Source organism: Lycorma delicatula, chromosome 6, assembly GCF_047948215.1.
Source record: "Lycorma delicatula isolate Av1 chromosome 6, ASM4794821v1, whole genome shotgun sequence".
NCBI lineage: Eukaryota > Metazoa > Arthropoda > Insecta > Hemiptera > Fulgoridae > Lycorma > Lycorma delicatula.
This window is the reverse complement of record NC_134460.1, coordinates 76,860,953-76,868,617: the sequence shown is the minus strand read 5'-3', so window position 1 is coordinate 76,868,617 and position 7,665 is coordinate 76,860,953. Positions and strand designations below refer to the sequence as shown.

The 7,665-nt window shown below is 27.7% G+C and overlaps 1 protein-coding gene across 4 annotated transcripts in view; it reads left to right on the top strand.

Annotated features, from left to right (window-relative positions):
* Window positions 1-550: 550 nt before the first annotated feature.
* Window positions 551-7,665, top strand: part of LOC142326690 (uncharacterized) — a 31,978-nt gene continuing 24,863 nt past the window's right edge. For 2 of the 4 annotated variants that reach the window (XM_075369314.1, XM_075369317.1), the window contains exon 1: window positions 551-640. The gene's annotated coding sequence lies outside the window, so the exon portion shown is untranslated. Of the gene's footprint in view, window positions 641-4,313; window positions 4,403-7,665 lie in introns of those variants that run through there. The other 2 variants (XM_075369316.1, XM_075369315.1) reach the window with 2 other exon arrangements.

Sequence of the window (7,665 nt, the reverse complement as noted above, 5' to 3'; positions counted from 1 at the left end):
TTAACTCTTCCACAAATAAACGTCCATCTATATCATATCATACACTATGATCTCCTGACGCCTCTTCCTTTTATGTCGGTTTAACTTACATCGAGTGAGTCAGAAATAACTTTACCTCTAAATTGCGACATACAAAGCCTGATATAAGAATCAGAAAGTATATATGCCTTAGCGAACTCGAGATTAAGTATAATTGTGAGACACTCCTGAGATCCCATTTTAATTGTGGCAATCCTGTCTTTAGCCAGGCGGCTAGCGATCGGTTGAAGTACCAACTTTACGTAACTTTATATTTATTTAATTTGTGATGGATGGCATCGACTTCAAACATAGTTATTTGTTGTAAATACTTTTACTTTAGTTAATAAATAAAAAAAATGTAATTATTTGTAACTTTTTAGTACTATTATTTTTTAAGTAGGTTTTTATTTATTTATTTTATTATTTGTTTAATTATTAGTGGTATAATTAAATCACATAGTCTGTTATTCAACCATCATGTAACTAGGCTGAAAGGTAAATTACGTTAATGAAAATTATGTTTGTTAACCTGATGTCTTGGCGGTAGCCTGTTATCGGAATTTCCTGGTAGGTTATTTCTGTTTTCTATGGTTTTTCGAGCTTATTGATTGATAACAAAGTAAGTATACTTTTATATTTTCAAAAAGAATTTGTTCATATTCTTAATAATTGAAATTTTTTGTTGACCATTATCTGTTTACTTGTGGGAGTTTGAAAATATTGGTAGGTTAAATTTTGGAAAAGTATCACAGATTCACCTGGAAGAAACCTTTTTTTATTAATAATCTCATTGTTCAGTTAAGAGAGATTTATCTTAAATGTTATAGAGACGAGATGTAAATTAACAAAAAGAAATCACAATTTCATCTTTCTATAACCATTATAGCATAGAAATAATAAAAAGTGACGCCAACATCGATTTAAATTTATGTAGTGTTATTTATCCAAACAATTTTATTATGTTAGCATTATTAAGTTGTAATGATTATTTTTATTGATTGTATAACATACTGAGGCAACACAAATTTGTAGAATTAAATTAATAATGTACTTAAAGTAGTCATTAATCTCTTATGTTTAAATTCACCCAATGTAAAATTTTTCCTCAACTGAAAAAAACAAACAGTGTAACAGAAACAATAACCTTTTGTTATTTTCAAAAATCAGTGCTACATTTCTGGGCTTTTCCCTGATGCTTTGAGATAAACACAAGTGTCAATTTATTAGAAGGGTCTTCCTACTGATTCAGGCCCCTATTGGCTTGTCAGCCTAGTTCCTGGTTTGTACAGTGTGATCCAAGGTCTGATAACCAGTAGGTTATTAGTCATTTCCCTTGACAAAAACCAAAAATTTATGGAGCACATATTTCAGACATTCTTCCCTTGTTAAAACAAAAAAGTTATTTTATACAAAAAAAAAGTGATTAGAATTATGCCAAAAAAAAATTATATAAAGAATAATTGCAGATTTCTATTTGCATAGCTTAAATATTGACCATTGTTTGCTTTTTATGTGAAGGTGAATTCAGTTTTATTCAGTTAGTCTATTTTTTCAGTTAATTCAGTTAAAACACATATGCTTGATACAAAGTACAGGGTTGGTCTTGATTTGTCAAAATTTCAGTTGGAAATCACTAAAATTAGTTGGTTTTCTGTTAGTATGGCTTTACTTAAACTGTGTGAGATTTTCAAGAACAACCTGGTTGTGCTTTTAAAAACAAATTGACGACTATAATCATACTCTCCAGCATTTTTCTCCTGAGATTTACTATACTACATTCTGAAACAAATTGGATTTCAAGAGGATGAAGTTGTGTTGACCAAGTTTGGGCCACAACATACATTGAGGTTGGATTTCATATAAGACTAAAGCAATCTCCACTGACCTTTCTTATTCATATAATGTATTTGTAGGAAGAGCCTGTTGATCAAGCTGTTGCTTGATCGACCAGCTATACCTAGTAGCATCACATACCTAAAAATTTTCAGATTAAGTAACATGTTGAGATATACAGTTATTTGTTTTTATTTTTTAATTGTAGCAGTTGCACAATTTATGTAATAGGCCCTAGGGTTCAGTTCTCTCCCCATTGCTTTTTAATTTGTTTATTCATATAACTTATCGCTGATGCTTTGAAGGAAGTTTATTTAAGCTAATGATATTTTTCTGGCCTATCAAAACACTATGTACTCTTGAAGTAATAGAAAAAATACTTTCTCATGATAAAGATTCTCCAAGATCTTCCAAGTTCAATAGAAGATCCGTTTAAACTGCTACAATTCATTTTAGTTACATTATAAAACCCTATTTTTGCAACCAAATGTTTGGTTGCTGCTAGGCTAGACAGATTGCTTTTTTCAAAAAAATCAGTGAGAAGACTGTAGCTAAGGTATGTGCAATAGATAACAAGTTGCATTTTGGGACTGTGAAACTAATAATGAATAATACTACTATTCTTAATACTTGTCCTAATAATGGGCACTAAAACAATAACTTTGTGAGCTTTCGTGAGGATTAAGTGATTGATTTTGATTCCCAAGATCCTTGAAGGGTTAAAAGATGTCCAAGTTGAACTTAGTTAATTCTTCTTGATAAGTATTAACGTAATACGTGTTTGTTTTATTTATTTGGATAAATCATCTTTGTGTCAGATAATGAATAATTATGTTAGAACATATGCGGTTGATAGTCTTATATCAAACAATTATATATATATATAAAAAAACTGTTTAAACAATTATATGTGTATATAAACAATTAATTAAAGAAAAAACACTTAATGTTTTCTCCGCTTTTAAATTTCACTAACATTTTTGTAGTGCGCACTGCTTCATCAGTGAACAATTTTCTAATTTTGTAAATGAGCGTTTATTTTTTATGTATGTGATCTGCATAATTAGATTTTGTTTTCCATATTTATATGCATAAAAGTACTTGTTCTTGAAATTGCTTTTTAAATGAACTGTTAGTCATGCCTATGTAAAATTTATCTTGCGTAACAGAACTGCATTTTATTTTATGTATACCTGCCTTGTTATGAATGTTATTTGTTTCAGCTTTAAAATTATTTATCACTGTATTTAATTTTTTATTTCATGGAATGGGCTTGTACTGTGTGTCATTTTGTATTGTTTCAATATAGTGATTTTTTCATTTGGGTTTTTTGTTTAAATGTGATTTTTTTGTTAATCGTGGGTTATTTTTTTCGTTATAGATATTATATTCTCTAAATATTTTAAAATTCTGTGAATTGTAACCCTGCAAGTTGAAATTTTTTGGTGATGTAGATGTATGGATTTCTATAGATTCTAAGTTTAGTTTATTTTTATACTTTTTTATACTTAAATCTAGAAAAAATATGATGTTATTGTTTTCTGTTTCTAGTGTATATGTAACATTTTTATGCAATCCATTTAATTTTTTAAAATTATATTGTATTCATAACCGATTTGTTTATAGTGTATTACTAAAACATAAACCGTGTATTGTTTAAATAATTTTACTTTATGTGTATGTTTTATATTGTTAATTACTTTATCATCCATGTTTTGAATGAATACTTCAACCATTATGCTACTTAATGGTGAACCTGTACAGAGACTTTTTTCTTTTGTGTAGTAATTATTAAAAGACGAATAATTTCGATTTAAATTGTAAAAGAAAAATTGTTTGTTTAATAAGTAATTCATGCATTTTATTTTTTAATTTCTTTAACTAAAATGCCATCTTTTATTATACAGATTTTTAAGTTATAGTTTTCTTTTAATGGTACGTTTACAAATTTTGTATCAAGATGCATTTATGTAATTGACTAAAGGTCTTATTGGAAAAATATCTTTATAAATCTGAAAATGCTGCAGAAAATGGATTGTTATTTATTTATTCTTGAATTTATTTGCAGGGTCATATTTAACTTTGTTATAATTATCACTGTTTCAAAATGTATCCATTTTATTATTGCATTCATCATTTTTTTGTGGTGACTGGAACATTTATTTGTCTGTATAATAATGGAATTAGTTTCTACATGTTTGTTTTGAATTATTGAATTTTATGTTAAGTTTATTATTATCATCAACATTATCTTTTTGTCTTCTATTATTAATATTAATTTTTAAATTTTGTTTGCTTTGTTATTATGAAATAAATTCTTTTCATTTGGAAAAATATATAAATTATCTATATTTGTTCAATTTTTATATATATATTCGTATAATAATTATGATTTAATCCTTATTTTAAAATATAATTATCATTTTTATTTAATGATATATTGATTAAATGCAAATAAGATTTGCCAAAATCATGTTTTATACATGATTGATATGGTTTGCTTTACAAAAATCGTTTGTTAATCACTTTGCAGCTGCGTCCAAGCCAGGTATGTTGTGTAGACAAGTGCAATTACCGCTACCAGATTTTATTTTATTAGTCTATTTAAATTACTTATAATTAATTTTAGCATGCTTATTTTTATTATTTCTATAACACAGAGTTTACTTAGTTACAGTTAATTCAGTTTGTGAATTTTAAAAAGGAAAAAATCGATGTGGATACCATATGACTTCTTTGTATGCTCATTAAATTACATATACACATTTTTTTAAAATGAAAAATACATAAAAGTTTATTTCGTTGAAACTTCTGATACTTTTTCATAATTTTTTTTTTTACTTTTAAGGCTGCAAAGGACCACTTTAGTCAGAATAATTCAAGTCTTTTTTGCCGATCTTTTGGCCTTCAAGTTCTTAGCTTTTACTTACTCCCAATATTTAGTCGTTCTTAATGATCTTGCTTTACGAACCTCTTCTGAATAATCCCTTTTTGTATAATTTAAAGTTCTTACATTAAAGTCGGTATTCGGATCTTTAATAACAAATTTTAATTTTTCGGATTTATTAAGTAAATCTTCGTAAGTCAGATTTAATTCTTGCATATCTTCTTTAATTTCTTTGATCCATAATGGCGGATTTTTTAAAGACCAAAATCGATCGATAATTCTCTTAGTAATGCTATCCTGCGGTAATCTTAACAAGTGTACGCAGAAATAAATTCGCTTCTTTTTCATAGTATCGATTAAGGATTCCAAGTTTTCGTACAGAAATTTATTAGGTAATAATCTGTACTGAATTTCGTGTTTATATTTTTTGTTTATGCAGTTTCTAAGAATCCTGCGTTCAACTTTAAGCAAAGGTTCAGTCCTATTCTTCTGATTTAATCTAATAAAGTCTCGCTCGCGTAAGTAATTACTGTTTAACCACAGTTTTGTAATGTCTAATTTTAGTGTTAATCGAGAGCGATTTTTTGTTGCAAGTATTTTTGGTTACTTGTAGCACTTTAAATAATTTATTAAGTCTTTCAGTCCAATTTTGTTTTTCGTTACGATTACAAGTAATGATCTCTCCAAGATATTTAAATTTTTCTACAAGTTCTACTTTGTTTCCGTTAATATTCACAGAATTAATAACTAAAGGATCTATAGCCATCATTTTAATCTTTTCGTAAGTCCAATTTTATTCGCAAGTTCTTCTATACTAAGTTGTATTCTGGCTTCTGCGATACTATTAGCTAATAAAGCTAAGTCGTCGGCAAATCCTAGGCAATTTAAATTTAAGTTATCTCTTTTGTATCCTATGTGAATATTTTTTGGATTAATTTTAAACCATTCGCACATCAGAAATTCTAGTGCACAATTAAGGCGAAAGTCCGTCGCCTAGTCTCAATCCGGTTTTTATGTAAAAAGGTTCGGAAAATACGCCACGAAACTTCACTTTAGATTTTGTATTTGTCAATGTTAAACCGATCATATTTACCGATTTAGGATCCAATCCGAGATTTTTCAGAATTTTTAACATCGAAGGCCTATGTATACAATCTTACGCTTTTTTTGAAATCAATAAAAGAAATGATCATCTGTTTTTGCTTTCTATTCTAAATATCTATAAGTAATTTGAAAGTAATAATTTGATATGGACAACTGCGCCAAGGCCGAAAACCACCTTGGTAATCGCCTAGCTCGCTTTTTAGTTGGTCCGTAATTCTATTGTAAATAATTCTACATAAAATTTTATACGTACAATCCAATAACGAAATTCCACGATAATTGTCCGGATTTGTCTTGTCGCCTTTTTTTGTGAAAAGGATGTGTAATATCCAATGTTCTGGAAGTTTTTCGGATTCCCAAATTTTAATCAGAGAATTACGCAAAGATTTCTTAACTGATTCTCCTGCATTTTTCCAAATTTCTGCAACTGTTTGCTCTTCTCCGCTTGCTTTATTATTTTTAAGTTCATTTTTTTGATTTTTATATATATATATATATATATATATATATATATATTTTTTTTTTATACAATTATTATTTATCATAAACATTTTTTTGCAATAAGAGGTTAATAATTATTAATAAATAAATATATTTAAATTTAAAAAAAAGGAGATGAAGTCAGATTCGAACTGATGTGCTTTCCCCTTGTAAGATCCAAATATTTCATTAATTAAAATTTTATTTGGCTATAACTCTGGAACCAATGAAAATAAATATTACTTATGATATATCGTTGAAACGCTCTCAATGAGGGCTTATTACTGCAGTTAAGAAAAAGTCCAAAATCCAACTTTTTTGGGGTTTTGAACGTTTTTTAGACACTTTTGGTTCAGACGATTGCAGTCAAAAGGGAAGTGCGTAACTAGATGTTACAACAATCCTAAATCCAAATTTCAACATCCTTCAGCTAAAAGTTTTTAAGTTATGCAAGATACATACGTACAGACTTCACAACAAAACTAGTCAAAATAGATTCAGGGATGGTCAAAATTTGTTTTTTTTTTATTCATCATCTAAGTAGATGTGCTGTTAGTATTATTTGTAAATTTTAAAACAAACTAATTTGTATTAAAATAACAATGCACAGATAAGTTGAAGAGGTCTATCTAAAAAGGGTGCATACAAGAAAACCATGTTTTTAGAAAACATGGTGTTAAGATTTGTAATGCTTTTAATTCATAATTACTGAATATTTGTTTTCTAGGCCCAAATGAGAAGTTTGAAATTTACACATTTTTTAAATCATATATTGAAATTTATTTTCATAAACCTTTTTTTAGAGAAATGAACTTCTACCATGTTTTTATACACAGATGTTGTTTCTACATAGATGGCTACTTATATAGCACTCAACAATATTTGTTAACACAAAAAATAAGTACAGTATATATTATTATGAAGAAATATTTATGTTTATTCAGTATAAAATCAAATCATCAAAATATATTTACATATACATTAAAAAAAAAATTATCCTTGGTTGATAGACTGAAAAATGAAACAAATTTTCATATAAAAAAAATTTTCTACCACAGTTTCAACCACAGGACATTCACGTGAACCTTGAAACACTTGTTCAAACCAACTAATAGCTTGTGGTTCTAAAACCTTAACTTCTTATAATACTTGCAACTTATAAACTTCTTATATTAGTCTCTTTTGATGCATTAATTTGAACTCTATCTTTCTCAGGTAACTGTTTGGGAATATCCATGACGATATATTTTTTCCTGAAGAATGTGAAATGCATAAATGTTCCACTATAAGTTGTCACTGCTGCCAGTCCACCTGTGGGTGGAAAAGTCAACCTTGTGTAT